We start from the raw sequence: 10,035 nt of genomic DNA, 5'->3' as shown, positions 1-10,035 counted from the left end.
CAGTGAAAGTGGAATTAGAATGTAGATCTATGTGAATAGGGTTCAATATTGACCTAAATTAAACACACCCAACATGCAAGCACATAGATCTATGCAAGCAAATAACGGCAAGAATGACCTTTTCGCAGAACAGTGGAAGAGACATTAGAACGTAGATCTATGTGAATAGCATCTAATATTGTCCAAACGCAACCAATTTGCAAGCACTTTACGGCAAATGCACAAATGGTAGGACCTTTTCGCAGATCAGTGAAAGTGGGATAAGAACTTCGATTTATGCGAATAGGGTTTAATATTGCCCAAAAATAACCCCAAATGAAAGCACATTAAGGCAAATTACGGCAAGAAAGGACCTTTTGACAGAACATTAGAAGAGAGATTGGAACGTAGATCTATGTGAATAGGGTGTAATATTGCCCAAAACGCAACCAATTTGAAAGCACTTTATGGCAAATGGAAGAAAGTGAGCACCTTTTGGAAAACAGAGAAATTGCGATCCGAAGGTAGATCTATGTGAACAGGGTCTAATATTGCCCGAGACGCAGCCAATATGCAAGCACTTTACGGCAAATGTTTGAAGGACAAGACCCATTCGCACAACAGAGAAATTACGATCCGAACGTAGTACGTGAATAGGGTCTAATATTGTACATAACGCACTCAATATTCAAGCACTTTACAGCAAATGTACGAAAAACTGGACCTTTCCGAACAGTGAAAGTGGAATTAGAACGTAGATCTATGTGAATTGGGTTTAATATTCCCCTTAATGCACCCAATATGCAAGCACATTAAGGCAAATTATGGAAAGAAAGGACCTTTTTGCGGAACAGTGGAAGAGGGATTAAAACGTACATCTATGTGAATAGGGTTTAATATTGCCCTAAACGCACCCAATATGCAAGCACATTAAGGCAAATTACGGCAAGGACCTTTCCGCAGAACAGTGGAAGAGGGAGTAGAACGTATAGGTCTATGTGAATAGGATCTAATATTGCCCAAAAACGCAATCAATTTACAAGCACTTTACGGCAAATGTACGGAAGTGATGACCCATTTGCCCAACAGAGAAATTACAACCCCAACGTACATCTATGTGAATGGGGTCCAATGTTGCCCAAAACGCACCCAATATGCAGGCACTCTACAGCAAATGTACGAAAGTGAGGACGTATTCGCACATCAGAGAATTTACTATCCGAACGTAGCTCGATGTAAATACGCCGTAATATTGTCCAAAACGGACCCAAATTGCAAGCACTGTACGGCAAATGACGGAAAGAAAGGAATAGGTTCTTATATTGCCCACACCGCATCCAATATCATGATACAAAGCACATTACAGCAAATGAAGGGAATAGGGAATTCCCTCTAAGACGTGCCTGCAGGGAATCATGGTAAAAAAACTAAGAAAAAGAAATAAGAAAATAAAAAGAAGTCCAAGACTTAGAAGCGATAAATGCAACTACCATAATCCCCTGCAGGCGCTTGTCATATAGGGAATTGCCTATTGAGAAGTTTTTAACACAACAGTGCAAGTGGTATTCGTACATTGATGTTTATCTCTCCAGGTCGGAAATATTGCTATTACAAGCTCAATGTGATTTTATATTTTTTTTTTTTTCGCTTTCGTTATTATCAAAATGACTATGTGACAAATAGACACCCATTTTTTTTACTATTTTGTGTGCTCCAGGCAAATGTAAAATGAAGACGTTTATCAGGAATCAAGGGGTTAAAATTTCTCAGACCAGTTCTAATTTCATTTGCCCTTTTTCAGCGAAGAAAAAGCAAAAACCTATTTTCAACAAGGGAATAATTGGGTCTCAATCTACTTAAGCCACACCAAGGGGGGCACCCTTAAGGTCTTTTCAACCTGCCACGTCAAATGACTAACATGTTAACCCAATTTTAATTTTGCTGCGTTGATTGGCATGGCCACGCCTTTATGTCGATGTAACGGTAGATGCCGCCAACTGCAAAAATGATGGATATTGCCATAGCAAGACCATGATAATAACAACAACAGGTTTTAATATGTGCCAAAAAAGGAATAAAACCGATTAAGAAAGGTATATAATAAACTTATAATTAATATTTAATGGTATTAACAAAAGTAATGACAAGGCATTATTAACTGTTCACTGTATATTTTTCAATAAAGAAGCTTTGTTTACATGTGGGACTTGTGCTGAAGTCCTGTTGACCAGTGCCCAAAGAGCAAAACTACGTGCAACGATATTTACAAGATGCGTGTATGCCTAGGGGGTTTATGAGAGAGTGACCTATGCGTGGAGACCTTCCCGTGTGCTTGGCGACGTGGGTATGCAGGGCACTATTGCCATCAAACAATTGTCGATCTGCTGTTAGCGGGCAGCAACCTGAACATATTCTCAACGCCTTACTTATGTTCAATTTGCTTTCAAGGTGAAGTAGCGAGAGCTGCAAAGTCGCCCCGACACTTAAAATTGAAGAAGACTAGTCCAATCTTTGTTAAGACAAATGCCTTTGGAAATAGAGACATTTGCACTTCAACCGATGGAGAGCACAGTACTGAGAAGTTTTAAATGTCAAATTCATTGACGAAGGTAAGCATTCTACAAGAGTGAAGTTGTAGACATTCTACAAGCGTGAAATTTAGAGAAACAATAATAAGTTTTCTAGTAGTGACCGAATTCCACCAACAAGTTTTCAGATGGGCAGCTCATGATACTTCCCCTTTAAAGAAACGTCAAAGCGCTAAGGTTCCCAAAAGTACTTTGGTCATGTTCTTCCAAAGCCCACACAAACTTACAGAAGTCACTTAAATTCAATGTGGAGCCTTTTACTATGACAGCACCACTGGATCCGTGAAGATGTGTGTCAATATACATGATATTCGGTGGAGTAAGCACAAACAAAGAGGTCTTCTCGTTAATTACAATATTTAAAAAGTAGGTTTTATCGTCGGTCAATTTACGTAACTGCCCACACAAGGTGGACAACTCGTGAACATCTTCCAATCTTACTGGTAAGGGCTCTGCTACAGACACATGCACATTGGAGAAGGATACGAGAGTAGCAGCTTCTTGAACAGACAGATATCTGCTGGGAAGGCTATCCCGACAAATGTCATACATTAGATTTCCTATCTCAATACAGCCGCACAATATTCGGAGTACATTACTAGGCAGAAATCCTTCCTCTGGAATCTGCATATTTTTCCTTTTAAAAAGGCATGCGAGAAGAATAGAAATAAAACTGCATGCATTACTTCCATTACGTTTGTTAAACGTGCTCTGACTGATGTCCTGAGGGAAAAGCCAAACATATATGTTTTGACGTATCAACTCAGAACGCAAAGGAGGAAACGGCTGCAGTTCATCAGTGAACTCTGTCAGTTCATCATCAGCTCGAATGGCACCCGCTACTTGTTCTTCCTGTAGATCACCTAGCTCGTCTTCGTCCCCTTCATCCTCTTCGCCTTCCGATACATCTTCAACATCATCCTCTTCCTCCTGCTCAGAACCATCGTCCTCGGAATTGACAGCCAGCTCTTTAAATGACGACAACTCATTTGATAACACTGACGAAAAAGCATTCAAGCCAGCTGCAATCTGCCTCAAGCAGAACTCCTTCCCCTCTTCCAACAAAGAAATCTTTCCCTTGGTCACCTTTCCACTTATAGAAAGAGTGGCACAGTCTGACACCTAAATAAAAGAAACAAAAGAGCGCTGTTTCGGCTTGTGTAACCTAATAAGCATGGCGTAGCTTAAATTCCAATGATAGGTATGTGTGTGTGTGTGCGTGCGTGCGTGCGTGAATGCACCCTACAGTCAAAGCTCTTGTAAGCGACTACACGCTGAAACAAGAAATTTCGGGAGCTTGAGAGATCTTTTTGAAAGCTTGGTCACCTTGGTCTTTGAGTAACACTCCTTATTTGTTTGTAAATCATCTTTAATTTTACATTGGACATTCCCATCAACAAGATTTATAAAGCAAAGTTGTATAACAGGTAATGTGATCAAGTAGCAATACAACTCAGAACCTTTGAGAGCTTGAAAGGGAAAAAGACCAGTTGATGGTTTCCAAAAGTTATAGCAGACGCTTACGAGAGCTTTTATTAACAGTGGTGGTCGTAACTAGAGGTAGTCGATTTTCCAAGGTGTTTCCAATCCTTCGATTTATTCATAACGGCAGCCATGGACAGCTACATCACCAATGATATTGAAAAACTTAACAGCACCAAGAAACAAAGTACGACAGATCCAGCATCTAAAGTATAAAGCATACGCCTTATCGCATCTTACTCTTTCCACAAAGTTGTTTTCACTTGCAGTAGTGCAATCCTCATCTAATTGACACACTTGAGAACCTGTATCCACAGCATCTAACAATAAAATGAGTCAATCTCCAAATGAATAATCTCCACGCCAAAAATTAGGTTGGAAAAAATTTTAATGATGCAAAAGAGGAAAATTGTTTAACTGTAAATTTTGATCATCGTTAAAGTAGTAGGGAGGTGTAATAGGTCTTACTACTCGCCAAAGCTATCTCGGCAAGTTTAACCAAACCTTACGGGCAAAACCACTTCAAGATTAAGAGTTAAGGTGTTAAATAAGCAAAAAGAAGTTGGAGTGTTAAATTTCTTTGCTATGGAAATGGGACATGGCATAGTACACACTGTTACCATTTAAAGAAATTTGTAACTCCTTTTTCTTCTTATCAATTTCAGGAATGATTCGATCCTTGTAGAACGAAATGAAGGAGTTCATCTCTCTCTTTATCTACCGCTCTCTTGGTACTCCGAGGAACTACATTGTACAAATAAAGGTGGTTTTAACATCAAAACAACAAACAAATAAAACTACTCCAGATGAAAGCTACAAATCTAAACAGAATCGAAAACAGCGTTTCAGAAAACTGTAGGAAAACTTGTTAACATGGAAAGACGGGCTACTAGCATATCTTGCAGTTGTCAAATAATGCAACTGATAAATAAGCATTGATCAGCAATAGCTTAAAACCGTGAGGCAATTACATAATCACTCAAGAAAAATGCAGGACTAGCAGTTGTTCTTACCACGGTCATCCACTGAGCTAACAGTTACATGCCACGGGAAGACTCCATTCTCAATGCCTTCTAGGGAAACCTTGGCACTTTCCCCAACCAGTTGATTATACTTTGTGACAACCTTCTGCAACAATTCCTTCTCAATGGAAACTTTTCGCCGAATCCTTGTCCTCTGCTTACTGGAATCTAATATACAAAAAAGTCTAGTAGGTACAGCTATAAAAAAAAGACTGTAGAGGGGGTAACAAAGAATAGCCAGATTTTTCTGTTCTAGTCTCTTATTTCTCGTGCAAACTGTAACAAGGTATAAAAATAATAATAATAATAATAATAATAATAATTTAACACTAAAATCAGCTACCGTAATAAGCAACGTTTGGACATTGTCTAGATGTCATTGCCAAGTAAACTGCGTAGGATTACTTATTCGATAATGATAAAGGTAATAAACCTCATTGACACTAATTTGGGTAAAATAACAGTAGAAACCCGCTTTCTCGGACTTAGTTAACGTGAATTCCCCATTCACTTGAACAAATTTTAATTCTCCATAGTTTTGACCCTATTTTTGTCAGTTATTTACTATCTGCTATCTTGAACTCCCTGCAAACTCGAACTAGTTTTGTCTTCCATTGCCTCAAATGTCATCCAAATTAATTAACCCTGGTAACTAGAACTCAGTAAGAGTCAACTCAGAGTCAGTTGCTTGAGTGGTTGGTATCTTTAATCTTTATGATAACAGGAATTAACCAATTAGCCTGAAGGTTAAAAAAAAAACTGTTGAAAACTTATTTAACCAAGGTCTTTACTGTCTTTGAAGAGTATCTGCCCTGCTAACTCAAACCCCCGCTAACAAAAATTGTTCTTCTTCTCCCCTGGGAAATGAGTGTCTGAGTAGCGTGGTCTCTACTTTATATATCTAGTCAGAACTAACCTCCCAGCCTTGCCATGTTGTACACCATCTGAGCAATTGAGAAGTGGTGACGTTCCATCCGATTTCTTAAATGGGTAGAGACTTTTTCCACCAAAATCTCTTCTCCATCTTCTCCAGCATTTGTGCATGCCACGTTTTCACGACCAGCAGAAGATCCTGCAACTACTCGGTCATACTGCTGGCCATACAACTCCTTGGCAGCTTCACACAGGTTCTTAAGCCTTGTTGGCATGGTTTGAGATTGTGATGTCTTTATCAAAAACTCTTTTTCTTGCGGTGAAATAATTACTTTTATGGAGGACTGAGAACTCTGCTCTTCTGAAACAGAGTATTAAAAGAAGGTAAGTATGTGTCGATATAGCAATAATAAATTCTCCAAGAATAGCAATGATGTAGAATAATAGAATACCAGTTCATGTTAATAGCAAAGTGATACATTAAAAAAAAAAAGACTTCTTTAGATCTCCATAATAATGTGGAAAATATTCAGTAATACCATTATTAACTTGGCAGGAGTGATGGCTAAGTACCAACAAAAATCTTACTCTGGGCAGCACGATAGATCTCTTCCTTCCAGGAAGACAGCACATCAGCTGAAACATGAAGCTCCTTGAGGATCCCTGAAAGTTCACTTTCTATGGTGGATAGCTGCATCTTCACCTGTGGAGGCAAGACTTGACACTAAGTGCATGAGGGGTATACAACATTTTCTTAAAATGCTTAGCAAAATGAACAGTACACTGGTTTACCCTCAATGCACTGCCAACGTGTTAACAAACAAGTTACAAGCATGTCTTGAATAACTATGATCTATAAAAAATACAACTGAAACCACAAAGGGAAATATCTCCGAGAGTAACAGATTTCTCTATTACGTAAAAAAAAAGGTTAAACTGTCATACTTCAACTGGGCTTAAAACGAATTCCACACAAGCTTCTTACTGCTAAAATAATGATACCTATACCTTTGTGTATCGCTTTGCCAGTGACTGAGGCAATCTTTCAACCTTTTTACGATTCCACTGCAGGGCATGCTCTGTGAGCAATTCTTCTCGTTCTGTGTATGACAAAAGAAAAGAGAGAAAAATCAAAAAATTAAACATTTATTTGACTTGATTCAGAAGTTTCCATTCTATACAATTCGTAAATGTAAAATTTATATATATATATATATATATATATATATATATCTATATATTCTTGACTACATTTTGGCATTGAAAGAAAAAACCTTCTACTGAAAATTATGGCACGAAAGTGGAAAAACAGCAAACCTTCAATTAAGCTGGGCGTGACTTACTCAGTACCCCCAACACTTAAAGAATGGCAACTAAGAGCTGTAACCAGTGTATGTGCTACTATGTTTCTAACCTGTTTTTTCTTAACTTGACAACAGTAGATGCTTAAGGTGTAAGTATGGTAATACTTAAAGCTGAATGACAAGAAAACCTACAAATTAGATGTTAATAGTTACATTTATAACTTAAGATACCTTCAGGAAGCATATGCTTAGTACTGGTGCCTACTCGAGAGAAATGGCTGTTTACTTGCTCCACTTCCTCTCCAGTGGTTGCAGAAGCACCATTCTGCCATCTACCACCCCAGATAACCTGAACAATTTAAATATCAAAAAAGAATAGAAACACCATTGATATGTCCTGTAATTTATTTATATCATGAAACTACCATGGAAAATCAGAAAAATTTCTTTGTTCTACTAATCCTATAACACTGACCTCTGAGTAAGAAAGCAGAGAAGTAACCACTTACAGCCTACATTAATTGGTGAAATGGCACTTGGCAGATACTGATTTTGTGGTTGCCATTAATAACAACCATTGATAACGGTACAAGTACGAGATCAAGAAAAAGTATGAGTATGATTTTTTTTAATTTCAATGCGGATATGCTACCTGGAGCGTACACTCTTTTCTGTTGATGACCAGTTGAGTGGGAGACAACTGGTATGGATTCTCATAGTCATACTCTGATCTACAGGTCAATAATATCTCACTTCTTGTTTGAAGATCACATGAATTGAAAAAGTGTATAACTCTATACTGCTGCTGGTGATGAGGTTAAAGTAAAAATTGCAATCATAAAAATAACAATTGCAAGCAGAAAGAAGTATGAAGGTAATTATGGGTTAATTTGTACTATAGAAATACTAAGATTATTATTATCATTATTATTGTTATTGTAAATGTAATTGTAATTTTTATTGCTTTTAATATTATTAATATTGAAATGCGAAATTGTCTATTCATAAAACATATTTCTGGAGAAGTTCAACAAAAAATTAATTCAGTTTCAGCAATAACCCACCTGACAAGACCATGAGTGGGCCTTGGCATGCATCACGGATAATGCTGGTTTCATATTTTTCGCCGATTCACCATCATGCTTTTGAAGCCATGGCCAGAACTTGCAAACAACATCATACCAAAAGTACTTCACCTGTTTTGGAATAAAATATGATTTCTGAAGATAGTGGGCATACCCATAAATTTCTCCATACATCATATTAACAGCCTTCTGTGCCAGTGAGTGTCTGCATCCAGCTATTTCCAATCCAGTCTCTGAAAGATTTTTTTTCTTGCGCAGTGTATTACTAGCTGCTCGCCAGTTAGTTTCACCACAATTGTTCTGATCTTGTTTGTTGGTCTGCAAAGTTGACAACATGATAACAACATGTAATTAGATAAAAAAAAAACAGTTATCATGCTTTAAAACTACCCGCAATCTTATTTTCCCTTGATAACTAAAGGAACTGCTATCACTTATTCATTTGGCTCATAAAAATATTAACAGCCGATAGTTTCTGGGAAATTTGAATAGTTGCTTACACTGTGTTTGGAGCCTTGATACACTTTTTGAATGTGCTTGTCAACCTCTGTGTTGAGGCAACAAAGACATCACCATAGAAACAATCTCTTTGTCTTCTGAAAAAAAAATAGACTGCATATAAAACAATTTTAATTAACTACTACCTAGAAAATGAAACAACTAGTCAGAAATGTGAACTTAGTAAAATTATAAATTAATGTACTCAACAATATCCATTTTGGCAGATGGACAAATGAATGTTAAGGTTATTGAAAGAAGACATTTGAACTGAGAAACTATCCAAGAAGGGTACATTTTAAGTCTTGAAGGAAGTCCTAAGAACTAGAAAATGGTTTTGCAGAGCACTCACGATCCAGCAGACTTGAATCTGTAAAGCTTCATATTTCCATCCACATGGACTGAATGTTGAGAGTCTTCACAAGCTGGGCACTTCATCCAATCCATGTGGCGTAAAATATTAACCTTATACTGGCAATATTTCCACTCCTTAAAAGCACATGAAAAGGAATTACTGTTGATGGTTCCAACCTAAAAGACATGAAATAAAATATATATTATTGGTAAGCGAAAATGACTTGCACTTGCAGGATAATCTGCATGAAATTTCAATGACTTTAACAACAAAGGGCCAGGCTGAGATGAAAATTTTGTCCACGAACATGGTAACAAGTAAGAGAGGGAACATTCAGGGAAATTTAGTTTGCCTTACAGTAACTATACATCAAGTTTTTTTAAATAAAAAGAATAAACTTATAGAGGTAACATGAGACCAGCGATTCTGAGATAATAAAGCTTAACTGAAGATGCTGATGCACAATGAATACACAACTATATTTAGCGTGTTTTAAGTCATAAAAACTACAAACTGGAACACAATATTATTGGAAAATTCATTGCTTTTGTGCGAATGTTTGAAATTGTAATGCCCTTACTAATTCTTCTTGACATATTTAGTTACGTGACAAGAAATTTGCTTCTCTAAATAGTGATTTCTTTTCTGATTCAGTACGTACATTTCTGTTTTGAGGTATTAATCACATAAAACTATATTTCACAAGTGTCCATTGAGGGTTTTTAAAGTGGGGGTTGTCCGTCTTGGAGAGGTGTCTGTCTTATAAGGCGTTTAGTTACAGTACGGGACAAACAGAAGGTGTCCGTCTAAGAAATGTGTCCATCCTATAGAGGCGTCTGTTAAGAGGTA

At 37.3% G+C, this 10,035-nt stretch overlaps 1 pseudogene; it reads right to left on the bottom strand.

Moving 5' to 3' along the window:
• Nucleotides 1–3,401: 3,401 nt before the first annotated feature.
• LOC131784258 (uncharacterized) overlaps nucleotides 3,402–10,035 on the bottom strand; it is a 7,447-nt pseudogene continuing 813 nt past the window's right edge.

The sequence above is a fragment of the Pocillopora verrucosa genome, chromosome 4, assembly GCF_036669915.1.
Source record: "Pocillopora verrucosa isolate sample1 chromosome 4, ASM3666991v2, whole genome shotgun sequence".
In the NCBI taxonomy this organism is placed as follows: Eukaryota; Metazoa; Cnidaria; class Anthozoa; order Scleractinia; family Pocilloporidae; genus Pocillopora; species Pocillopora verrucosa.
Note: the sequence above shows the minus strand (reverse complement) of the source record. Positions and strands in the feature narration are given on the sequence as shown.